General features: G+C 46.9%; 1 protein-coding gene across 7 annotated transcripts in view; it reads left to right on the forward strand.

The window, feature by feature from the left end:
* The window catches only part of LOC121353799 (LIM domain containing preferred translocation partner in lipoma), a 335,201-nt gene that overhangs the window by 16,446 nt on the left and 292,446 nt on the right, over nt 1–26,309 (forward strand). For 3 of the 7 annotated variants that reach the window (XM_041467937.1, XM_041467935.1, XM_041467933.1), the window contains 2 exons: nt 4,585–4,633; nt 6,088–6,193. The gene's annotated coding sequence lies outside the window, so the exon portion shown is untranslated. Of the gene's footprint in view, nt 1–4,584; nt 4,634–5,462; nt 5,563–6,087; nt 6,194–6,723; nt 6,774–11,718; nt 12,847–26,309 lie in introns of those variants that run through there. The other 4 variants (XM_041467938.1, XM_041467934.1, XR_005955195.1 and 1 more) reach the window with 3 other exon arrangements.

The raw sequence follows: 26,309 nt of genomic DNA on the forward strand, positions 1-26,309 counted from the left end.
ACATGGAGGAAAAGCATAAAGCAGAGCCTCAAGTGCTGCCCCTACTATTTGTTTCTTTTTTTATTCCTGTGCCATAAGGGCCAAATTCAGTCAGGAGTCTGGCTTCCAGCTGAAGTCAGGGTAATTTAGGAACTAAACCAGCCTTTTAATGTATATTCTGCATGTCTCAGTCCCCATCTATGATGGAGGTAATGGTACCCTCTTGTTCAGAAGGCAGATGCATACACAGGCCTCTCTGGCCCTCGTACTTTTCAGATGCAATGAGAGCAGGTATTACAGCTTCTCAGAATTGCTCCAGAAATTTTTATCTATATTTGGAATAAATGGGTTCTTTCTCAAAATTGAGCTTTCTGAGGGAAATGTCAGCTTGCAACTCATTTCTTGTAAGGAAAAAAAAAATACCCTTGGGTTTTTTCCTATTATTCTATTTGTGACTGTAAAAATATTTGTTAAAAACAGAAATGTTTTTATGAGGTGCAGTCAGTGGTGAGGCTGCTCCACATGCTGCTGGGTGATTGCCACGTGTCCACGTTTACCTGGGCCTCTCTGCCCCATCCAAGCTTTTTCCTTTTTTTTCTTGAAGGAATAAACTTCTTTGGCCTCTCCCAGCAGCTATTTGGAAAGGCGAGCAGCAACACTGAGAAAGTTTTGGTTTTTTGTTGCCTTTTTTTTTTAATATATGTTCATCCCACCTGGAGGTACTTGTTTTAAGTCTGAGATGGGGGTGGGCCAGTCCTGGACTTAAATACCTTTGCTATTAAGGTATAAAGGTGAAAGAAGATGGTCAGTGCTTGGAAGGGCAAACATTTCTAAACCAGAGAGATTTACTGATCCTGGTTGATTGTGCTTTTTTAAATATCTCCATGGATTATAATGTTTTCAAAAATACCAAGTTTGACCACATGGGCACAGGAGTGTGGAATCCAGTTGTCTGCCAGCTATTTGTTGATATTTTGAAACGATCTGGCCAAAAATCTAAGCCTTAACTAGGAAGACTGTCTGGTCGTAAAGGCTCCAAGTTTTAAAAGTTTCTTTTACAAATGGCTTGAAGGACCATGATAAGGAGGTCTGCCATGCTGCCAAGGGTTTCATTGTGGTGGCACCTGAGCAAGCCTGGGAGGAGGTGTTCTCTGCCTTCAAATTTTGGCCATTGGAAACCAAAATGGTTAAAGGAACATTATGCTTTATTATAAAACGTTACAATAAACCCCTTAGACTGGGCACAGCAAACATGTGCCACCTCTGCCTTAGGAGATTTCAGCTTAAAAGTGGGCTGCAGGAGACCCTGGGCTGGGTTCCTGCCCTGGGGCACAGCTCTGCTCTGCTCCCTGTGCTCCTGGGCACTGTCAGTGTGTTCTTCTTGACTGAGAGGTGTATTAGGGCACTGTTCTGCTGGTGCTGCCTGGGGAGGATGGCCATTCCTTGGGGAGTGAGAGAATGGCATCTTTTGGGTTGGAAAATGTTATTCATTGTTTGAAACCCAGGATCTGTGGTACGTTGCCACTGCATGATCGATTGTCCTTCTTTGATTGAGAAGTTGGGGTGCATTCGAGTGAGAAAGTGAAAGTGCCCCCCTCTTGCTCAGGGTGTCTCTGACCAGGCTTAGTGAAATGCAGACAGCAAACAGTGGGGGAAAAAGAAAAATGAAAATAAAACTCACTGAGGCTGTTTTGAAAATCTTCCAGTAAGCTGAGGGAGTGTGAGCAGCGTGAGGTCAGTCGTCTGTACTTGAAAATACGGGATCCAATCCTGGTGTCAGTTACAGACATGTAAATCACAGGCAGTGCTGCTGGCATGACAGGAGCTGCTGAAAGGCTGCTCCAGCATGGGACCTGCAGGCTTTCTGGCACAGACATGCTGATTCCTTTCGTTCCTTAGCCACCCTTTTTTTCTAGCTGTCCTTGGGCATTTAAAATTTAACAGCAGTGCAGCATGGCTGGTCCTGCTTTTGGGTCGGTTCCTGACCGTCGTGGCCCAGTGGCTCCAGCTCAGGGTGGCTCCTGGCTTGTGGGATGCCGTAGGTAGGGCTGTCTCACAGCTTCCTTCGCTGCTGTTTAGCTCTGTTCTGCTCCAAATGCTCTTTTCATTTCCTATAATACAGCAATCTCTGGGTAGCTGGATACCATCCCTTCAGTGGAAGTTGGATCCCATCCCTTCTGTGCTGAAGTGTTCTCTTTTCCCCCCTGTTCTCCTAACTCATTTTCCCCCTCTTGTTTTAGTCACGTCTAATGAATACCAGGACAAACCTGAAAATCAGGTGGGACTGCAGAGACAAAAATATGCATTCTGGTCCCAAAGCCTGCTGTGCACTGCTGGAGAACCTTGGGGCTCCCTTGGGGCAATGCTTTTAGCACCAGGCTCTGCACCCTGCAGCACATAGGGGCTTCCAGGGAGTTTGCTCTCTTATGGGAGCTCTTTTTCCCCACCCAAGCTGACAGTCTGTGCTGTGGTCAGGATCAGCTTTCCTCCAGGACGAGAGCTGGACCAGGAGCTCGGAAGTGATAAGCCCCATTATAGCTAATTTTGACACATGGGGTTGTAGTGGGATTGGAAGCAGCTCTGTCCTGAGTGCTATCTAGGAGGGGTGTGTGCTTCCTTGCAGACTGAAACCATTCACAGAGTCACTGCTTTTCACCAGCACAGGATCTGACACCCCAAAAGGCAGCAGCCAGGCTGTTTGTGTTGGTGACTCCCTGAGCAGGTGCTGTGCTGGCAGCCGAGCAGGGGAAACACGTCCCCAGCTTTTGTTGTCTCGTGTGATCTTTTATTAGATAACTTCAGCAGTGTACTGTTGAATCGAGCAGTTTAATTTTAATCCATGAAACCTGAGAAGCACAGGTGCTAACACAGAAAACTGTTAAGGCCAGATCCTGCACGTGTCACTGTCCCAGCATAGAAAGATGAGTGCCTGTCTAGGTATGGCTGTGTTCAGGTGTATAGCTACCAATGCATATAAGCTGAATTTTAAGTCAGAGTTGGACTCCAGATTGAGGTTTATGTGAAAGGGGTCTGATTTTTCCAATGTATGAGAATGTGGAGATCTCAGACAGCTCCCTCAGTGCTTGCAGTGGCCAGAGTGCCTGAGGGTCAGGGCTCTGGCAGTGGAGGAGATAACGTGAGAATTCTGAGTTTGGGAACTTTGGCCAGCAAATAACACATATATTGGTACAGAATGGGAAAGACATAAAAAGACATATGTCAGAACAGGGCAGGCTTTTAAGTGGTTTTCATTTAAAGTGAAAAGGTCAGATTGAATGAGGTTGGCATCTGGGGAACTGTTCGTGCACCTGCCAATCAAAGCGGGGGAACCCATGTCAGTTCATGCTGATGGGTGACTGGCTGAGAGCTTGTCTGTGTTTAAAAATTGGTGACTGGAACAGTTAAAATGACAATTTTCCTTGTGGCTGTCAGGTTGAGCCATCTGCTTCGTGAAGGAATGGAACAAAGGATCCCAGCACGAGGCTGCTTTATCCCACTTCAACTGGTGTTTGCACTTGGGCTTCAACAAGTACAGCTATGCTGATTTAAAATGTAATAATAGTAATAAATAGACTCTAAATATTGGTAACACTTTCAAGTGTAAAGGAGATCAAAAGTGAGTGCAGCTTTTGAGTAGTCAGAAAAACAGATGCCATTCAAAACAGGCTGTTCTGGGAGAAGTGTAATTAGCTGAAGTCATTTTCACAGGTAGATTTTTCATTTATAGGGACTGTGGTGTCTGGTTACTTTCATTTCTACGTGGCCACTGTAGAGTTATGTTAGGGATGCCTGTTTGTCTGAAAGTGCTGACTTCTACTCTTTGAAACTTGGAGCTATTGCAGAGATTTTTCCACTGACCATTCCTGAAAAATCTGAACAATCTAAGAAAACTCAAGCCATAACACAGGACTGATGCTTAAATTCAGGCGTTGTAAACGACTGGTTTTAGATTTAAATCTGCAAACAGAAAAGGTTGCTTTCTGTACTTGTGTGTTAAGTTCATATTTATTTTTTTCTTGAGAAATTGATTCTTACTGTCAGTAATACAGCATCACTGTTGTCAGCCAGTGAGTGAATGAACTGCTTCTGATCATTTTGTCTTTAATGGAGTAGTCTGATAGACTGGCTTGGGTGGGTATTGCTGTGACCAGTCAGGCTGTCCCTGTCCTGCTCACCTGTGGATGTGCTGCCAGGATGGAGTGCCTGAGTGCCTGCCTGGGCATCCATGGGATGCTGGGCCCCACTTGCTGCTGGGAGGGTGGGTTCATAGCAACTTTTCAGTTGGGTGCCTCAAGGAGGGTATGTGGTGTCCTGTTCACCTTGCTACAGGAAGCCAGTTGCAGGTGACAGGGACAGCTGATGTGGAAAGCAAAGCCAGGAAGATGCAGTTCAATTGGCCAAATCCTATCACTGATCTTGTAAACATTTTGTAAGTTAAACCTGGTGAGAGACAATCCTGAACGAAGATTTTTTTAAACACAAGTTGGGTCCCAAGAAGTATTGTCTTACCTGGAGCTCCTGGAAGGGCTGTTGTAAGTTGAACTGAAATAGTCTTGGAATCAGAGGGTAGTGTTGTTGTCTTCTGCCTTTTTTTTTTTTTTGCAGATAAGACTGAAGGGCATTTTGCCAGGAGCCTGTGGGAAGGACCTAAATTGTATGTAACTCTACATCATTTTAAAATGAAAAGTAAACATGCACAACCATAATATTTGCTTGTTCTTGTCTCCTCGTTGATGGATGGAGAGAAATTGCTCTTTGGCTGAGTTCATCAGCAATAAACCTCTGCAGTTACTCATCTTCATCCCTGCAGTGAGAGGGAGAGGCCATTGGAATTTCCAGTTGATTTTATTCTCAAAACACCTTAGGGAAGCTCTGATGGTCCTGGGGACTTTCAAACCTGACTATCCTTGTGGTGAATCAGGGCTGGTGCCAGCGCGGGGACCATGGGACTGAGCTGGGTCAGAATGAAGCTCAGTGTGCTCTTGTACTGTTGGCACGATGGACATGTGCCTCTGCTTGGGAGAGGCAAAAGCCCTGCCAGTCTTCTTGCTGTTGTAGCCTCAGACATTGCATGGGGGACAAGGGGTGTTGAAATAGCAGGAAGCCCTTCTCACTGTGTGACGGGGAAGAGGGTCTTGGACCATGAGCCACCAACACATTTTGCTCCTTCTTTGTTGTAGATTTGTGGGCTCACATGCACCATCGTGAATAGCACAAGTACAATAAACAAGTCTGAACAGAGCTTTTCCATAGTGAAGCAGCAAATAGCAGAAGCTTTCTCTGCTGAGCTGTGGTGACAAGCTTGTGCTTGTCATGGGCAGAGATAGGGCTTTAGAGTGACCAGGATGTGGCTGGGACGGGATGCTGGCCAGGGGCTGATGGGGACAGGAAAGGAGTGTGTGCTTCAGATGCTGCTGGTCTCTGTAGGATGCACCCTGACATGTGCCATGGCATGTCACATGGTGGCCATGTGGCCTGGTTGTCCCCTCTGCTCTAACTTCATCATCTGCAGAAGGGGAAAGCACAACATTGAGCAGCTCACATCAAGAGAAGGTGGTGTCTGCTTCTCAGCTTCAGGAAAGGGTGAGATAGTCCCCACTGGGAATTGTACAGAGCTCCAGAGAGAAAAGGCTGTGCTGAGGGGGAGGGCTGCTGGTGTAGCTCTGCTCACAGTAATGGTAACTCCATGAGCTTCAAAATGCCTTAAATGGCACCTTCTAGCTCCCTCACTCTGCCCAAGGCCAGAGATGAGTGATGGTTCACCCTGTACTCTTATTTTATGCCTCATTTGGCATCTCCTTATCCCTTCCCCTTCTCAATGGCATTAGGAGCAGTAAAGGAGCGGTGACTTGAGGAGTTGTGAGTTGGTGCCCAGACTCTGGCAGCTGACATTTCTGGTCATTGCTGGTCAGTGGCCCAGTTCAGGGTAGCAGGTCTTGCTTTTGGAGATGCTGAAAGGAGTCCAGGAGTATGGGCATTTCTACTTGAGAAAGTTGGGAAGGAAAATGCTGCATTTCCCAGAAATTGTGTAGGTTAAACTGCTGGCTTTGAAGACAGTGTGTTGGGAAGCCCATCCAGTGTGCATTACTCAAGTCTCTCTCTTTTCAGGGCTGGGAAAGAAACCCAAAGTCGTGAGTCTGGTGGAGGCCTGCGTGTTTCCAAACTCCCTGCTCTGAGTTCATCCCACCAGTAAGGCTGTGCAGTGTGAGAGCTGGTATGTAAACACAATTCACAGGCACAAGGGACAAGAAGGATGTCAGGCTTTTCTGGCAGTGGCACCTTGTTCATGGCTCTCGAAGTTTGGAGGGAGAGTGGGATCACTGGAAAATACAAGACAAACTGATGGTTCCCTGGTGGTGCTTACACACAGAGGCTTTGGTGGGGAAGAGCTCAGCACTGAGAGGCTGTGAGTGTCCAGAAGTCATCCCAGGCTGTGGTGCTGAGGCTTTAGACACGCTCTGTGGAGAGATGTGTGGTGTCATAGCACGCACAGAGAGGCAACGTGGGGGTACTGACAAATGCACACACCAGAAATGCATACACACACACAGACACAGGCTGTACAAGTGTAGGCACATGGAAACAAAGATGGCAATGCATATATAGTATATACTATACAGTGGCATATGAGAGCTTGGGGGTGTATATACCAAATGTCTGTATATACTATATATGGCGATTAAAGAATGCATATGCATTCATGTTCTCTTTTTTTCTTTCTGTCTCTTCTGTCTTTCTGTGGAGCTGTTGCAAAACTACCAGATTCAACCTCCTGGGGAGCCTTTCTGGCCAAGGTTTTACAAGCCAGCACCTGCTTTGCCTGCCTGACTTCTTTCTATATTTATTCCTCTGCACCCGGTTTTTGCCTTTGCCTGTGGAGCTGTCACAAACATTTGTGCAGGCTTTTGACTGCACAGGACTTCAGCTTGCAAGTCCTAAACCTGCCTTTGTGCATGGTAGAGGAGCAGGCGTTTTTGTGCATGGTTGTGCATCTGTGTGTCTGAGCATCCCCGGTCCTTGCTGTCTGCATTACATGGCCTGTGTCCCTGTGATTCTGCAGCAGTCCCTCTGTTCTCTGCCCCTTCAAGATGATTTTATGAATCAAATATTCTCAGTCATCCTGCTTATGTAATTTGTAATTTTTCATTTAAATTAGCCACCCCTGACCCAGTCACTGCTTTATAATGATCTGTACTGCTGTGCAGAAGGCTTAAGTCAGGTTTTATTCCCAGGCCCCCAAGGTTTCACTTCCCAAGCTTACCCCTGTAGCAAGGAGGAGGATTTGTGTTGCCATGTAGCAGGGAACTCCTGGTTAGGCTGTGGTTGGACATGGATGGGTCCATCCCTCTGGTTTCCTTCCTTTGTGTTGTTTGGGGTGGAAGGTGTTCTGAAACAGTCACTGAACACAGGTGCTTAGGTGCCTCTGTTTAAAGTGAGCACAGTAGCAAGGGAGAAAGTATAAAGCTATTTCAGCTGGGAAAAGGAGGGGAGATCCTAGTGCTGTCCTGGGGAAAGTCAAGGTGTGGGAGTAGCCATAGTGTGGGTCTCCATCAACAAGTGCAGCCTGAGGAGCCATGTGCTTGTTCCTGGTTTGATGGGTATAACTTGCACATGCTGAAAAGCAGTGCTGGGCTGCCTGCCAGGCACTGGGGAATGGCTTGTCCTCTGCTCAGATCCCTGTGCTCCCACCTGTTCTTAACAGCTCTCTTCACTGCTGAAATGGGTGTCCCTCTAAGGTCACAAAAGCGTTAGTCCCAGGTTTCAACCCCAAGAGCCATAAAACGTACCCTGCCTGACCCCTCTTCAAAGGCAAAGGCAGTGTGAGCAGCCCTCACTCCCCTGGGTTTCGTGTCCCTGTCCCCACCATGTGTGCCACTGCAGCCTGCATTCCTCTCCCATTCTGTAAGCTCTCTGCCTCTCGTGCTGACACAGCTAATATTTCTCTGCTGGCAGGGCAGGCAAGGTGGTGGCGTTTAACTCTTAGGGAGAACAACTCTGGTGGGACACCAGAACTGTAAGGGCTGGTGTGTCTCTGTGATGGGGTTTTTGCTCTTCCAGGTGTTCCCCATCCCTTTTCTGCTGGAAAACGTGAATCAGAGTTGGTAAAGCCTGCACAAACCTGACACTTTTTACATTGGTTTTGTGAGTATCTCCTGTTTTTGACCATACAGGAGAAATCTCCAGGTGACCCTGCTGCTGGTTGGAGCACACAGCTCCTGTGGGGGGTTTTAGTGGGCTTTTGAAAAAAATAATTAATCAGCTACCCATTGAGAGCTAGTCCCAGCCTGCAATGCATTGAGGTTGTCCTGGAGTACCACTTAGTGCCACTTGGACTGTTGACTCTTTAAAGCTGCCCTTGTGACCACCAGTGTAATGAACGTGTGCTGGTGCTGCCTGGCAAGGTTGATTTTTTTGCAGTGGTAGCGATGGATCACTGAGTTAAATGTGGGTGTATTCTAAAAGGCAGAGAACTTTGTTACCTTTTAAAACAATGGTTTAAATGTTTTCTGTCACCTGTGGGTGCTAAACTCTTGTTGCCACGGGCCCAGACCACTGCTCAGTTCCTGGAGGTAATTGCAGAGTCTCTGTCACTGCAGGATTTCGGCTCCTCCTGAAGCCTGTGCCTCAGTACCAGTGAAAGCCAGATGTACTGTAATGTCGCTTTTTTACAGTTTGTTTTGGCCATACATGGGCAGAGTCAGCTCTGGAATTCCTTCCCTATAAATTCAATAGCATCTTGTGGGTGGTGCTGGGGAATCACTCTGGTCTGGTTGGATTGCCTTGCCTCGGCAGCCTGTTTGCCTTGAAAATGTCCTGCTGTGCACATTCCTGAGAGGCTGCCTGCCCCTGGAGCCGTGGCTGCAGCTACCAGGAGGCTGCTGGCCCATGCTGGCAGGCAGAGTCAGCTCTTGCTGCCTGCAGGTCAGCCTTTGCTGCTGAGGACTGATGCTTGAGGCAATGCTGGCACGGGGATGTTGCTCTGGTGTGCATGCAGGCTCTGCAGGGATGGTTATGCCTTCTAAGAAAACTGCCTGTTAAACTTGTGTGAGCATTGACATTCAAGTCCCTTTTCCAGGGGTAGGGAGACTGGGTGCTCCCCAGTTCTCACCTGACATGGGATACAGTGATGTGTGTCCTAGGAGGGATTAATGGGTGCTGCCATCCTGGGATTCCTTATACCTGCAGAGATCTTGTCTTGTCCTTCAGTTTGTGCCTTTCTGCGGTGCTAGTTTTTGTTTTTATGGTTTTTTTCCCATAATGCCAGTTCAAGTACATGCTCTTTGTGAAGCACTAGCTTGATGAGCCAGGTCAGGGGAGATTTCCCTGTGCCAGGTGAGCAGCCAGTGTGGGATGTGGTGTGACTGATAGTTGAGCCTGCCTTTTCTGGGCCAAGCTGATCTTGCTATAACCACAGTCTGAATCTGCCTATTTGCCTTCACAGAACACTCTAAAAAGCAGTTCTAGGAGGTTTGCTGCTGGTGACTTGAGGTGTGAAAGAGAGATTTGTTGCAGGGGCTGAGCAGCAACAACTTCTGGAGTTGCTCCCATTGAATCTTTCTGTTCATCCCTAGTAGGGGACACAGATGCAGTGTCACCCATCATGCCAGGAGCCTCTGAAGCACAGTTGAAGGTGATTATGTGTGGCCCCATGTCCAGGCTCTGTGTAGGTCAGCAAAGGCAATGTGCTCAGCTCATGCTTCAGAGGGGCAAGTCATCCCTGTGCCAAAGCCAGGGAGAGAAGGGTGATTTTTTTTTTTTTGACATCCTTTGGAGTTTTGATCTCCATATTTGGAAATGTTTACCCATTGCTCTGATCTATTGCAAGGGAGGGGAGGTGACTCAGGGTCTGGTGGAAGCAGGATTTGACTTCCTGTAGTAAGGTTTTTTTTTTTTTTAATCCCCCCCCTTTCTTGTTTTGGAAGCTTGTTGTGGTCAGTTTTCAGTTCTCTCTTGCTCCTGGACCTTGTTCCAAATTTGATGTGCTCGAGAGGGAAGCATGTTAGCAAAGGAGCTTGCCTGAATGCTGGTAAGTGCATCATTGCTGTTATAGCAAGCAACTTGGGATTTTTTTTTTTTTTGTTGTTGTTTTGTTTAGTCAGATGTATTGCATCAAAGTGTGTGCATTGCTGGTGGAGGCAGGCATGTGGATCAACAGCAAGGGATCCAATGAAACCTTCTGTAGCAGGGAGAGTTGGCTTAGTGGATTGGTCTCAAAGGCAAAATGTTTCTTCAGGAATAGGTATAAAGATAATTTAAGCCAGCTCCCATTCAGTCACGCTTTTCCTTTTAGTTTCACTTGTTAGTGCAGCAAGGCAGCAGAGCACTATAGGGTAAAGGAGGATATATTCATGTGGTCAGCAAGGAAAACACAGCTTATGTATGATTTCTGTCTCTTAAGAGTGTGTGATAAAAGGCTGTATAACACATGGGTATATTTCTCTCAGTTGTTAATATTTAACTCTGTTCTCTTAGTTGGAGTTTAGCTACTGTAACTGGATAAGCTTTGAGTGTCTGTTTTTTTCCTATTGTTCTGTATTTTTCCTTAGTGGTAAGTTTGTAATCTGTCTGATATTTTAGCTGGCTGCTTCTTTTTTATTTTTTTTTTCTTTATTTTTTTTTTCCCTTCTCCCCTCCTCCTGCTCTTTCCTTTCTATTTCCTGAAAGGAAGCTGCAGTACATCCAGGCAGTCAGGGGTGTGGGGGGAATCTGGAAGATGCTCCGCTTCCTGTTTTATTCATGGCAGCTAAAACCATGCTGTGGAATCTGGAGCAGAGATCCACCATCCTGCATTCCTCTTGTCATTTGGAGCATGTAACATGTACAGAGTGCTTTTAACACTGCTCTGGGGGTCATGGAGCAGCCAGTCCTGTGTCTCAAATGGAACGCACTGCACTTCATCCTTTTACTTTGGAAGGGGCATTGGTGAAAACCCTTTTAAAGTTCCCAATGCTGGTTAGTAATCCTTGTATCTTTTCAGCTAACTGGTATTTTTAGGCTTCTTCAGACCTGTTGCTTCATGCTCTCCATCTTAAATTTAAGACCTTTGTTGGAAAGGTAAACCACTTGTCGATTTTAATTTGTCCTTTTAAATAAGCTTAATACTCCTTGGTTTTTCCAGAGATGTGGATTTGCAGAAGGTCCTTGAGGTACAAGACTGTCTGGATTGTCTTGAACAGGGAAAGATAGTTAACATGAGAATGGATGTGTGATAGAAAACACTCGGCCACAAAAAGTGGTGCAGGACTGCTAGAGCCTTTTCTGTGGCTGAGACATGCTGGGGTTTGTAGAGTATTTTAATCTTTGTTGTTTCAAAAGGCTGATTGGATTACTGCAGCTTTTGGGGTCAGGGCCTGGGTGGGCTGAGCTGCTGTCCTAAAGAGTGCCCAGCCTGAATGGGCAGAGGAGGTGATGGCTCAGGAAACAGGGCCCTGGGGATGTGTATGGAACTGTCACAGCACCTGAAACCTTGGCCCAAGGACTCCCTCAGCAGACACTCATCCTCTGTCGTGCATGGTGTTGCCAAGCTGTGGAATTGTGGCAGTGGGACCATGGTCTGTGTTGCTCCTTGTGCGCTGTGCTTTGCTCTGTGTGTGCACACGTGCCCCTGTGCGATGGCCGTGCTCCTGGTGGCACGTGGATGTGGCACATCCAGGCTTCACCAGCTGCCTGTGGCTGAGCTTGGAGTTTTGGGAACAGCACGGTGGGACTGGAAATGATGATGTTCTGTTCCCCTCGCAGTTTCTTCCCTTTCCTGCTCACCAGGACGTGCTGTTTGTTGGAAGACAAGGATGAGCAATGCCTGGGTGCTGCAGCCCAGTGCTCCGGGCAGGGCTAGTCTGGCACGTCTGGGAAAGCGCTTTGGGACTCTTAATGTTCACATGCTGATCCTTCTCTGTGCAACACCTCACCCTTGCGAGGACGTGACTTGAGAGCTGGACAGACTGTGCAGGATGAGCTCCCCATGTGCTGCCTGTGCCCCCCTTTCCTGGTGGGTGCTGGCAGAGCTGGGGGAGCTCTGGAGGAAGAGGCGATGCCCACGGCTGGGACTGCAGGCTGCCAGGGCTCTCCATCTGGTGTTTCTCCAGGACCTGAGCAGATTCGGTGACCACTGACGCTATCCAGGATCCACAAAGGATTTTCCCCTGCTCCAGGAACAGAGCCATTAAGGGCTGACCTGTAAATTAATACTGTCTAAAGATTTTTTTTTCCCTCCTCTAGCCTGGCATGTAGTAAACACTCCAGCCTGAGAAACTTTCCGTAGCACTGGCCCTCAAGAGCATTCAGAGAGCTCCATGCCTGTCTTTCTTAAGCTTCTCTCAATTTATTTTAATGATATGCTAAACACAAAGGACTTGCTTTAGCTCCCGTGTAGGGAGGTTTGGGTTCACAGCCCATCCTTCATCCTGGCTGTTGCCCTGATCAGTACAGGGCTTGCACTGCATAATTGGCAAAGGGGTTACACCAGCACTGTGATTTGAGTGCTCTGAGGGAGCTCAGTATGCACTGAGGGCTGGGGGTATGTGCCCCACGGCAGGTAAGAGAATCTGCCCCAGATACATGGGACTGGCACATGTGGGCATGGACAGAGCGAAGGTTACAAACCTGTGCACATCTTATACGTTGCGTTTCTTTAGGCAAAGGTTTTGGATCTCTTAAGTACTAAATTGTGCCTGAATGCTGAGGGAAGTAGTGTTACTGTTGTGTGCAGGTACAGAAATTAGGGCACTGTGTAGCAGATTAGGGAAAAGTGCAAATCTCTGTATTTCATGATGGTTTGTGCTCAGCTCCTGCAGACAGGTGGGTGCTTTGTGGCCTCGGGCAGAGTGATGCTGTTAAACCCTTACTCTAATAAAGTCATACTTTTCTGAGCACAAAATATTTCTGCATCAGTTGCTTAAAGGTAAACCAAGGGGCATTGAGTATTTCATAAAGCTGATCTGTGTTTCTAGTGTGTGACATGATCTCAACACGTATCATTACATTAGAAGTTTCCAGATGGCACCTCACCTAATTGCATGGCTGCTCTTTCCTGGGATCTGAGTGGAGTGCAGGCTTTTAAGAAGTGTCTGTTGTTATTAGCTTTATCATACATGTTCTCCTGTACCAGCTGGTCACACAGCAGGAAGTATCACTCACAGCTTAATTCTTCAGTCAGCTTTGAGGGGGACTTTGCTCCTCTGAGAGGTGTTTGCGTTTGGGATGGGATCTCCAAGCGAGAACAACTTGTTTGCCTCCGGTGAGTGTGTTGGTTAAAGGACTAACGTGCCCAGGAGGAGGAAAGGAGTTGCTCTTGTTGCTTTATTGATGTCCTCGAGTAGTTAACTGTGCTTACTGCTTGTCCTGGTGGGGGAGGACAATGTTTTAAAGAAATATCAGGTTTCAGAAGCCTGGCTGCCTGTGGTGGAGAGGAAAAGAATCCTTTAGGTGTGCTGTCTCACACCCCTACTGCAAAAATATCAGAGGGACAAGTTCTGGTGAAGCTGCCTGTTTTTGGCAGCCACTTCCCTCCTACATCCTTGTTCTTCAGGTAAATCCCTCTTCAACTCCATTTGCTGTTCCCCTTTCTTCCCTGAAAAGTCATTATCATCCCTTGAAATTAAGAAAAGGACAGGAGGAGGGAATAAATGGATGTTAAGAAGTAGAAAACAATCAATTAAATAGTACATAGCATGTAATTTTGCTTGGAAACTTACCATGAAATTGAGGAGCACTTTAACAACTAGTAATTTAAATTGCATTTGAACACTGCTAATGAGTTGTTTGCATAGGAATTTTGGTCATTTCACAGCAAGTTGTTGTCTTTAGTACCCCTTCCTTCAGTTAAAAAAAAAAAAAGATTAAAAATTTCTTGATGAGGAAGATGCTGTAGTCAACTGGTCCAACTATTGCTATTGAAAGGGGGTACCGTGGAAATTCTGCAGGGCCCTGTTAGATTTGGAGTCATTTACATCCTTAGCATCAGCACTTCCAGTGTTAAATATGTGAGAATTTGATGCTTTTTATCTAAAAAAGCTTATTTCTAAATGGTAGGAAAATAATATTATCCCTATTGAACTCACCAGCGTGATGGAGTTGAGGAGACTGAAGAAATTCCTCCAGTCTCCTGGGGTTGGGGTTTGCAGCTGTGGGACTGACCCAGGAGTGAATATCTTGGCTCAGTCCTTATCACCTCAGACAAATCAAAACAATGCTTTGGGATCTGATCCTGACTTGCTCCACCTGAAGAGGAACAACAGAGAGGTGCTGATTGGCTTTGCCTGTGGGGTATTAGTATTTAAGTTATTACTCTTGTTTTTCCAGTGTTTAATGCTCTCCTCCACCACTATTTTACTTCTAAAATGCCAAAAATTTTCAGCAAAAGGCAATATCAGCCTAATCATGTTGCTACTTTGCTGCTGGTTGTGCTGGGAACAGACTCTATAGGAAGGCAAATGCAAGTTACTTGTCGCCTGTTGCTGAATGAACATCCCATTTTCAGAGCAGGGTTTTTGCAAATCCGTGGGTATGCTTAGCATATGGAAGGGGGTTCCAGTATCAAAACAAATCTGGCCTCCTGTTTCTGAATGTGTAGGTTGTTTCTTAGAAGATGGAACCTTTAAAATCTGTCCCTGCAAACATGGCTGTTAAATCCTGCTATTTCTAGAGGTGTGAGGCAGCTGTCTGTGCTGAGATAAGCTATAAAAAGGCAATATTTTCCAAACCCAGCTTTTTAAACTATACCTGCCAGACAGCTTGGCCAGCAGGAGTTCACCAGGAGTGTCACCACTGTTGCCCTTTTATGCACAGGGTGCTGAGTGGTGTAAAAACTTCTGGGCAAGTTTCCAGGGTCAGCATTAAGCACCAGCTCTTCCATCCCTATTGGGTGAAATGCTACTATGTGCATTCTGTGTGGAGGAAGGGGTGCTTGTTGGCTTGGTGTTTTTACATGGTCTCCTGTTGTTTTCTAGGTGGTTTGACTTTTGTTCTTCATTTTCATTGTGTCTTGCTTGTTGCTGATTTGGTGACCATGTCTAATCACAGGGGATTTGAATGGCCCCACTGTTATTACTTGGGGGCATTCTTGTGCTGTGTAGTCTTGAGAGTAGCTAGTGAGCTCAGATGAAACTAGTAACAAAAACTGTAATTTTTCCTGCCGATCTGGATGAGGTTTCTCACAGCACACTGGTGCTCTCACATGGGCTTCCTGACACATGTGGTTCCTGCAGTGCTTTGTTAGTTACCAGCTAATTCTCCCCCAAGATGTGTGAGGGTCAGAAAACTGCATCAGATAACCTTGTAGAGGCTGTTAGGGCTGCGGGGACAGAGACGGATGTGGCCTTGAGCATGTTCCCAGTGAAGTATTTCTGAAGGCTGGGAGGGCACTGGGGACTGGGTGTGTTGCAGTGTCTGGAGCAATGTCTCATGGAGGTGAGGAGCTGGTGTGTGCAGGGAGGTGGGGTAAAATCCATATGGTGGAGAAGTGCGGGGATCTAGAGAGCAGAAACCCCAGGCAACCTAGGTTCTCCTGATGCTAAAAGCTGGTTCTTTATCTCAACTCATTAAGCTGTCTAGCAAGTACTTTTGCCCTCTTCTTTTAATTGAATGAGCACCTTGATTCCTAAGAAGTGATTGCTGAGGAATCACCTTGATTCCTGAGAAGTGCTCCACCTGTTATGCAAATCCCTCACCCCCTCTGGCTGTGGTTGCCAGCCAACCAGCCCAGTTCCATGCATGGGCTCTGACATGGGTGGATGGTTTTGTTTGCCCGTTTTGATGTTTTTATTCACTGAAGCCCAGGCTACCTCTTAGTCACCTCTGGACGCCCTGTGTGTTGTAGGTAATCTTTTCTTTGTAATTTCTATTTCCTTACCATTTCAATAGTTACTCGCCTCTTTTCCAACTTCCTTCCAAAGGCAGACACACACTCAGCTGGTGGAATTGGATGTAGATTTGATAATTGCTCCCTGAACAAACAGCCATGTGTGTCTGCTTGTCCAAAAACCTACTGAAGACTGAATAGAAGTGAGACGTGGGGTTTGAAATAATTCCAGTGAGTTACTTCTTGCTGTGTATCTCCCTGTGTTGCACCCACAAGCTCTTCTACATCTCAAGATTTGAGCTGTGGTTGAACTGGGCTGGTAAAGGCCCTTTGTTTCCCCACCTCCCTGTCTCAACATTTTTTTGAAAAATGCAGATAAATTCAAGTGATAACTTTGTAACAGAGATAAGGAAGAAAAAGTCTTACAGGTAGATTAGTTTGCAGTGGAGGGAAGGCAAGCACCAAGGGAACACACACTGAGGTACCCTGAAATGCTGAGGTGGCTTATTTATCACTTACTAGCCAAGTAAATGTATCCTGTGCTTTACAAGTGGGGAAGATGACAATCCTTGTCCTAAAGATTCTGTAAAGCAAGGCAGACAAATGTGCACTTGAGGTCTGTGGAAGGGTTAGCACAGGTAATTGCTGGAGATCAAACTCCAGATAATGCAGATTCCTGGAAGAGAAGGGCTTTTGCTGTGGGAGTTGTGGGTGAAGGCTTTTTCAAGTGCTGGAGGAGTGGATCGAGAGAGGAAGGTAAATGGGTATGGAGGGAGGTGAGAAGACCTGAAAGGAAAGAATGTTGAAGGGGAGGGAAGAAAGTGAGAAAAGGAGTAGGAGGAAAAAAAGAGCAGCAAGTCTGCTGTGGGAGGGGATGGTGTAGATGAGAGTCAAGATGACCTTAATGTCTCTTTGTTGTGTGTCAAAAGCTATGCCATAACTCAGCTACTGCAATTAGTCATCTCCCAGGGTTTGTAGTACCAGTTTCTTCTCTGAATGGAGTGTACTGGTCCTGGCTGGAGTCCAGTGCTGGAAGATTTCTTGGTCAGGTTTGAATGCCCCATGTGGTGGGGGCTGGCTGGTCACATCCCGTCTGTGTCCCATTGCCAAACATTAATAGGCGAGTGCATAAGCAGCTTGTCATCTTCTGCTTTATACCCTCAAAGTTAGTTAGTCCCCTAGAGACTCAGACAGCAAATCAGACATTGGGGTGTGTGTGTGCATATGTGGAAATCTACCTCCAGTTTGCTTATCTTTTTCTGGGGCTTGTGTCTGATCCCCATCTGTTTTTTTGTGTCTCTTTTTACTGTTGATCCTGTTCAGAGAGTCCTTCTGACTTCTCGTTTCTTCCACAAAATAGTCTCCCATCCTTCTAGCTCTTTCCTAATTGCCCATTAGTTGGACACAATTCCTTTGTAGCCAGTATAAAGCGTGAGAACATGTAGGACATCTCTGGAGCACAGTCCATCTGCTGTCATGGCATGCTGTTCCAGCAGGAGAGAAACCTGAGTTCAGAACATCTGAAATTGCCCATTATCTCTGCTCATTTCTTGCAGTCCATAATTTGGGAGTGGGGAAGTGAGGGGAAGAGGAGGCGAGTCATTCTAAACGTGACTCATCCCACAATGGGTCGATACAAAATGTTCCATTACATTTTCATTGTCAAAAATTACTTCCCTCTCCTACCCTCCTGTGAGGTGCTGCAGAGGCTGCTTCCCTTGGCTTGTTGGTGGTGGCATGGCCAGCCCAGCCAAAGGTGTCTGAGTTTTGGTTCAGACTTTACTTTCTGGGTGGGCTGAGGCTGAGTGTGGTGGAGGTGACCTGATTTCATAGGGGAGAGAGATTCCTGGCTGCTCCCAGGAGATTTCATGTTCTCGAGGCATGGGGCAGACCTGTTTGACAAGAGGAGTCACTCCCAGCCTTCCCCTTGGGGAGGGAGGCCAACAGATGTGCGAGATGTAAGGCAATATTAAAGGACATAATAGAAAGTATCGTGGGCTATCTGCCAGGAGCTCCTCTGGGCTGGTGCCACAGATTGCTCCCTTGGGCTCGAGAGGCATTTCATTGGTGTGTCCTTGCTGAAGTTTCCTGCTGTGTGCAGTGATGGGGTGGAGATGGAGCTGCTGGGTTCTCTTGCCCCCAGGTGTGTTTAGGGCACTGATTTTACAGCCTCTTTACTGACCAGGAAGGGTGAAAGCTCACCCAAAGCTGCACAGATGTTGCCAGGTGTATATACACATTTATGTGTCGGTATGTATATGGTAAGGCAAAGAATTGATCCAAGTATTGTGATTCCATTTGTCCTGTCCTTCTTCCTGGCATCTACTTGAGCAGCTTTATGGGCAGCCCTTCTGTAGCAGTTGGCCCTGATCCTATTTGTGCACAGGAGGCTCTCTGCCACTCTTTGCCTGGCATGGGATGGGAAGTATCACTGGGCTGACCTCAGCGGTCTCTTCAAAAGGCTGCAAAGTATTTGCAGTTATTTCACATCTTCCACCTGCCACAATCAAGACCTTGATCTGTGGGTAAACTTGCAACAGCACTTTAATAAACAAACCCCGCTGCTCACAGGTTGGGTTTCGTTGGAGGAGTTTCAGCCTGTGAGGGGGCAGGCTGAGGTTGTGAGCATTGCTCCTGATAGTGTTATCTGTTGGTAAAAACGGCACCAACGGCATCTTCCGCTTCATCCTGTGCTGGGAGAAGCTGCCAGGAGCTGGGCTCTGTGTGGTTCTGCATTGTGGTGTGCTGTGATGGCAGGGCAGGACCCAGGACATTCAGCAGTCCTGGTGAGATGTGCAGGTTGCCGCTGCTCTGTTGTGGAGGTGCTGTCACTGCAGCAGATCATTACAGGATCCAGGGCGCGCACAAATGTGTTTACAGAGCAAATAAAGGCAGGAGAGAAAAAAAAGCAAGAGCCTCAAAGTGGCTTTGGGTGTTTTTTAAGTGGTAAAGCTGAGAAATTCCTGAGCATATGCAATTAATGTCTGTTTAAACAGAAACTTCTTTAGTAGCTGAAATATCAGCTTCTACGGAAGAGCTTTCCTGGTGGGTCTTTTTCATCTCCAGCTGCCTGCCCTGCCGGGGTGTGCAGGGGGATGTCTCCAAAGGTGCTGGGCTTTGTGTTTTTGGTTGGGCTCGTTAGGTGTTTGCAAAGGGCGATGCCGTCCTTCTTTCCTGGCTTGCTTCCACTTCTCTGACTGTGTAGAGGTAAAAGTGGTGAATTTTATGATAATTCACCCATTTGGGTCACGAGGGTCCCATGCCTGATGCAATTTGTTTTTGTGAGATGTTGTTATTTACTCGGATCCTGGAGGAATACGATGCAGAATAAGCTAAAGGGCTTCTTTCCTGCTGGAGCTGTGTGTGCTTTGTCTGTGAGCAGACTGCTCTCTGAGCAGCAATTCTGGTGAAAGCTTGTGAAGTTCTCAGAGTAAAACCACTGGGGAATGGGGTACGTCGTGGAGGCAGGAGAGGGTGGTAGCCAAGTCTTTGTAGGCTTGACCTGCCTATTAAAACTTCACAGGGTCTTGCTGGCTGTATGGATGTCAAAGCTGCAGCCTGCTGTGGACATGATGCGGTTTGTGTGTATTATGCTTGATTAAAAAAAAAAAAAGTCATGAGGGTGTTTTGAACAGTCTTGCTGAGCACCACTGTCGCCCTTCTCATTAGCTACAGCAGTGACCTGGGGCTTTCTTCTTGTGCTGGAACTTGCAAAGGTATGCTGTTTCCTTTTTATCTTTTCCTTTTAAAAACATCATTGAAGCGCCTCTCTTGTGCTTCAGCAGCAGTTGCTTCAGCCTGTGCTGTTGTCCACTTGCTTGTTAGAGGTTCCCTTGTTACTTTGACACAGAGCTAGGTGTGAGGAGTGCTCTGCAGGACCTGCTCCAGTGGGGCTACACCACACCTGAGCTCAGTGGTGCACAGGGCCAGATCCATAGCAGGTGTGAATGGCCAAGTGTGGCACCTCAGCCTGTTTTGTCAAGGCTGTTATTCTCTGAGTATAAAGAAATCACATTGAACTCCTTGCATTTTATTAGGCTTTGAAAACTTGACATGGACATGATGTTCCTCTCTGAGCTATAGCTGCTGGATCTCTTGATGCAGTTCATTTGTTGCTTCTGAGTGCTGGAAAAAATGTTGTGCAAACTCTGAAATGTTTGAACAAGCTATGCTCCCCTTGTTATGTCTTTTTCCCTAGAAAAACAGGTGGAGATTTTATCCCTCTCTCCTACTTTGCTTCCTCCTCCCAACCTTGTCACTGTTGTCCCACTGTTGTGGATCACTTGTGTCATGCACCAGTGTAGCATTTGTCCCTCGAGAACACACCAGTCACTGCTGATTTGCCTCAAATCATTGTCCTTGCAGTCCTGAATAATACCCACATTAAACAGGTGGAGCTGATACAATCACTTCCAACGCAGCTGACGGCAGCTGGGCCAGAGTCTTTCTCACCGTTTCCTGCCAGAGGAGAAAATAAAGCACACGTGAAGGCAAAATACATGAGTTTTCCCCTTTGTCTCCCCTCCCCGGCACCCAAGTCATGCTTTCCACAACAATGAAGAAGTCTCAGCTAATCTGTTTCACAGAAGAGGCTGAATTTCTTAGAGTCAACGTTTCCATGTCTGACAAAGTTAAAAAACTAAAAAAAAAAAACTTAAAAAAAAAGGCAGAAAGGGCAGAGAGTCTGCATGTGGTCTGGCAGGCAGCCAGGCAAGGAGTGCTCTTTGGGGTTATTATTAGGCAGATAACTGTATCAAGAGCTTAAACATCACCCTGGGTCTGACGGCTGCTGCGGTGCTCTTTTTGAAGTGCTGATGCACATTTCATACTTGTGAAAAAATGTATTGTAGCACCTGAAGCCACTTTTAAAAATAATTTTTATTTTTCCTTTTCCCCTACAGTAGCTAGGGTGCCAGCAGAGTTCCTGGGGAGCAATTACAGGTGCTCCATGGGGAGCTATTGCCAGTTCGGAGCTTGCAAATTCTTTTCCCACTAACACCTCTGTATTCCTGCCTCTGATAGGAACCATGCCTAGAGTTTGTATGTGTCAGAGGTGTCCCTGAGTGAACTGGACTGCCTTGAAGATTTTCTAAGCCCTTCTCAGGACCTGTCACAGCCCAGAGGAGGTTTTGGGGCCCGTGTGTTCTGGTTTGGAGGGTGTGTGTACAGAGGGGTGCTCAGAGCTGTGGGGAGACCTTGTCACCTGCACTACCCTGTAGACATGTGGGAAGTGCAGGGGCAGGCTTTTGATGATGAGAATTGAGATGCAGCACTTAACACACTTGAGGAACAGAAGCTGATGGAGAACTGCACAGGGTGGGATGACACAGGCGGAGCTGCTGGCTGGGAAGTTTCTTCTCAAGTCCTTGAGACCAGCAGAAGAATGTCTGTTTGTAATGCTGCTAGATACCATGTATCTGTCTGTGTTCCCATCTATAGATGGTATGTGCAAGGCTATATATAAACGCTGTGATGGCTGGTATTTTGGCTGATACACTCACAGTTTTGTGCCACATTGAGAGATTTAAAAATATCTCCCTGTTCCAGGAACATCTATACCATGGCAGATGTCATCTGGCATGGGGAGTGGCTTCTGTAAAGGGAGCTCAGCATTATTACTATGAGCCTTAGTAGTCTATTAGAATATTTATTGCTTCACTGCCACCACAAGACATGTGAGGTGTGTTATTTCTGCCTGTCAGAGTTTTTTCACACATGCAGGCAGGCAGCATCTGTCACTGCTCACTGCGAGTCACTAGCTTTCATTCTCAATGAACTTTCTTTCCAGCTGGAAGGAAGGCAAAATAAAGGCATCAGAACTACACAGAGCTGATAAGAAGGGAGTTCATCAACATTTCTTTACCTTGGAGTTGTACCTTTGAGGACTGTCTTGAGTCTGGGTCCTTCTTGGCTAAGACACAGTCACCTTGTGCTTGCTATTGTTTGATTTCAAGGAGAGTCTGTCGACCTGTTATGTCAGGCCCTGCGGAAGCCTGGTATGAGTCAGAAGTGTCTCTGTTGCAGGAGACAAAGAGTAGGATGGGAAACAAGTAAGAAATTATGTGCTCAGGACTGTCTTTTGGGAGTAGCTCTCAGGTTCCCCAGGCCTCAGTTCATCAGCCAAGGGCCTGGCAGCCCTGCCTCATCCTCAGTTCGTGTCAGAGTGTGAGCAAGTCCTGTTCTTGTGTGTCCTCGCAGAACTGTGGTGTTTCTGAGGTGGTTGTGAAGCATTGGCTGCGCCAGCCATGTTGTGATGGCAGTGCTCAGAGTGTGAATGCTGGCATCACTCACCAGCAAGCTCTGCTTGTACACACAGAGATAATTCTCCCTTGCTCTTGCTTAGGACAGGGTTTGGATGGAGTCTTTCAGATTAGAAGGGCTGGGGAACATGTTGAGGTTTGGCCCTCCATTGTAGAGAGTTTCTGGACCTGCAGAGAAAAATGAGGCAGTAAAAACCAAAAAGGAAACAGATGTGAGAAGTCACACCTGAGCCCTGACTTGGGTGTCTTGTTTTGGGCTGCCCTGTGAGGTGTCAGCGCACTCTTCAAATCCTCCTCTGTGAGCTGGCATGAGATGCTGTAACTGGAAGCAGGGGAGCCAAAACTTTCCCTTCTGTGCTGGGTGAGGATGGATGTGGGTTCATTCCCTGTGTTCTCTAGTGAAGGGGGAAAAATGATCAGTGGAGCAGCAAAGGTGTGGAAGGTGGGATTAGATGCTTCACATGAAGGTTGGCCAGGTAGGAAACATCCCTGTTGGCCTCCTTATTTGTCTGAGCCCATAAGGTGTTCCATGTTCCCTGCCCAGTTCCCAGTTTGCCTCTTGTTTGTTAGGGTGTTGTCAACAATGGCCAGATGTCTGTCTCCCAGCTCTTCATGGAGTTGAGGTGTCATTTGGAGAAGGTTTGCTGCAGAGGCTGGAGGTAGCCTGGAGCTCCATGGAACTGGCCTAGTGAGTCACCATGGTCACAACACTGGTGCCTTGGCAGGTGCTGAACAGCCAGAGGGCTTCTGCTTCCTGGTCAGGGGCAGTCCAGGAGAGGAGTATTGTGGGTTTACACCTGCTAGAGGCACAAGGGGCTCTTGGGTCTGGACCAAGGTAGAACTTTGCATTTTTCTATCACTTTAAGGATGGACAGAACAACATCAGAAGCAGAGGGCTGTTTGTAGGGTTTTCCTATACATCTCCTTTTTCTTGCATCTATCCCATAGTCCTGTCCCTGACCCACTCCCTCATGCCAGACCAATGAACACAAGTGGTAATTAAAATGAGATTAAGTCTGGTACCTCCTTCTAACCTAGTGATGGACTTCCAATGTTTGCCTGACTGAAGAGGAATGGGAAGAACATGTCTCGGGACTGTCTCCTCCCTGCTGTAGCTGGGGATGGGGCTTACAGCAGTGACCCTGGGTTGGTTCAGACTCTGTCCATCCAGCCCCAGTCCACCTCTGCCGGTGGCCAGCAGCAGATGCCAAGGGAAGGCTATTGGCTTCCCCAGGTGGCCAGCAGAGAGGCACAACTGACACTGCTCACCACCCTTCCCACTGTGGCATTGCAAAAACCCTGCCCAGCTGGCAGATGAAACACAAAATGCCCAGAAAGCCTCGGAGGTGTGGGCGTGCGTTGGGAGAGCAGAGAGGAGGGTGTGGAAGAACATCTCCGGTGTCACCTCTCTGGGTGCCAGGAAGTGGCCCAGGGCTGGGATGAAAGACGAGCAGGGTGGGCAGCCCCGGCGGGTGGCACATTCTGTACATTCTGCAGCCTCGGCCGTGCTGCCAGGCATCCAGCCCAGCCGGTATTTCGGTGTCCTCACACCCGCTGAGCCTCGCTTTCTGCCCTTTTGTTCCCCTCCCCCTGCCCCACTCTGCCTTTAACTGAGGTGCACTTGTTTATCCATCGGGCTCTACAGCCTATAAACAGGATGTCTCTCTATTTCCTTTCAGCCCAGTAACACTAAACCACTCCGGGTGCAGATAACGCTTTAGGAACCCTCCTCCTGGCTGAATGAGCCTTGTGTTGGTCATGGCCGGCTTAGATGAGACAGCACATGCCTGTGTGTATATATATATATGTATGCATATGCATCTAATAGGGAAGTGGTATGAGTTGGCCACGTGAACAAATTCACGTTGCTGTAAAGGAAGTAAGTGCATGTTTTAGGCAGGGTGGCTGAAACAAGACACCGATTTCAACTGGATCCTGAATATACAGTTTGTAAAAACAAGCTGTTGTATAAAACCCTAAGCCTGTGAAACCTTTTAGGGGAAAAAACTCTGCAGTTTATTTTGTTTAAATGATGCTTCCCAAAGATTTTCTCACTATCCTGGAGTCCTGAATACTGAGAGCCTGATAGTGAAACAGAGCATGTGGAAAGGCATTGCATTAATTAGTGCTTACAGTGCTGAGTGAAATTTTGAATGGGGGAAGCAAAATCAGAAAAGAAAAATACTAACACACTATTTCAGAAAAATTTCTCATTCAGAAAAGCGGTGTAAAAGCAGTGAGGATAAAGGTCATTCTTCTGAATGACTTTTTGATCTGAGACCTTGCAATCACAAGTAATAATAAGCAAAATGGAGTTTTGAGATATTCAGTGTCTTAGCTTTAATGTTCAATATGTTCAGTGATTTCTATTGATTGCGGTCTTGTTGTAAGCTCTGCTATAAATCAAGTCTTTGCCAGCCCTTGCTTCCTCAAATCTGTAATTTCCTTTAATATCTTGTCTTGCATTTGAAATAAACTTAAGGTTCTGGGCCTTGTGGTTCTGTAGGAATGTTTTGGAAAAAGGAATTTATTTTCCCAAACAGGAGGTAAACTTTCAGCACAGTAATTTTTATTTTATTGGTTTTTAAGCTAGTCTTACCAACACTGGGGCTGGACTGATAACTTTTGAACACTTGAAGATGCAAAGCAGGTCTCTAGAAAAGAAGTGGATGATGTCTTTTTTTTTTTTTTTTGGATTGATGCGCCTTTACTTCAAGGGAGTTGTCAGTGAGAGCTCATGCTTTTGTAAAAGTTTTAAGTTTCTACTCACCACTTCAACCAGGTTGTCAGATCAACATGTCTCGTTTACAGAGATGTACTCTGGATCTGTTACTGAGACGTGGTTCAGAATAGCTATTGAGGAACAAGTTGTTCTGCCACAGCTCTTCTGTGAGCGCTTTGTGTGCATGCAGCTTCCTTCCAAAATGAACATGCCTTTCTTGACTAAGTTCAGGCTATTTTGGAAGGTGGAGTAAGCTAAAACAGGGAGGGGGAAAAAGTTCTGTTCTTCCAGAAATAAGTTGATTTGCATTGGGTGTATTTTCTGTGAGACTTTTGCGTTCTGAAGTTGCTGCCTACCTGGGCGGGTGGATCCCAAGCTGTGTGGCTGGCCCTGAAAGTTCTGCAATTCATGTTATGGTGGCAGAGAGGCCTTAGGAGATCAGCTGTTTTCTATAAAAAGCTGCATGATGGTGATTTTAATAGAGGGGTCAGCGTGCTTGGCACACAATCCTTTTGTGTGAGCAGGCTGGGTGAGTGACAGGGCTTATTTGCACTTGTTGCGTAAGGGTTTGACACAAATGGATTGGGTGACGAGGCTGATGGCACCTGCCATACAGATGCCATTTAAATAAAGATGTCCCCCTGATCGCAGAAGCATTTACCCATCACAAGGGCTGGCAGTGCTGGGTAATATTTAAGCTGTTTTGCTTAGCTCATGGAAAACAGGAGTGGATTTCAGTGTTGCCTTTCTGGGTGGGCAGCGTGACATTGGCAGCGGTCATGGGCCCCTTGGGCAGTGAGAAGTCCTCGTGGAGCTTGTGGTCAGGGGAGCAGGCAGTGCTGAAGGGGGGTGGCTGATGCTCTTCTGCAGAACCTGGGCTTGTGTAAAGGGCCTCTCGGAATACTGAGATTGGATTTTGCTTTGCCGTGGTTCTGTGTCACCCCTCCTCCTTCAGCATGGCCAACTGCCATTGCTTCTTTGGTGAGGTGTTTGCATCCACCCCATCTCATGTTTCCTAGGAGAAAGTGGAGCCAAATGGTGTGAGATCTGTAACTGGGCTAATTGCTCACTCGTGTTGGCATGCAGATCAGAGAAAATGCTGGATCAGTGGCAAAGCTTTCTCTTCCCTCTTTCGCACCTGGGCGCTGCATCAGGGCTTGTTGCTGCTCTCACACAAGCAGTGTGTCACCTCTAGTGTGCTCCCCCTCTTTTTTTTTTTCCCCTCCTTTTAGGAAAGGGGCAGAGCAGGTCTGAAGGGGAAGGGTAAAGCTGGACTTGGTGGTGAGTGCTTAAAATACTGATGTGTGCAGTAGGAGAGAAAGCAGCATCTCTTTAGAAACTTCTGTGACTGTGAGGACAGCTCCTGAAGAGGGAGGAAACCAAAGTGTTGCATCCATGTGCAGAAGATGGGTGTTAGAACAACCCCTTCGTTTCTCCCACCTAGAAGTCACTCTGGATATAAGGTGGTTCCCCTTCCTGTTTTCCCTGTGTCCAAGCAGTTGCCTGCTGTCCTGGCCACCCTAAGTGGTCTCCATGGTTAAAGCTGCTC

This window comes from Pyrgilauda ruficollis, unplaced genomic scaffold (genome assembly GCF_017590135.1).
Source record: "Pyrgilauda ruficollis isolate IOZ18807 unplaced genomic scaffold, ASM1759013v1 scaffold21, whole genome shotgun sequence".
NCBI lineage: Eukaryota > Metazoa > Chordata > Aves > Passeriformes > Passeridae > Pyrgilauda > Pyrgilauda ruficollis.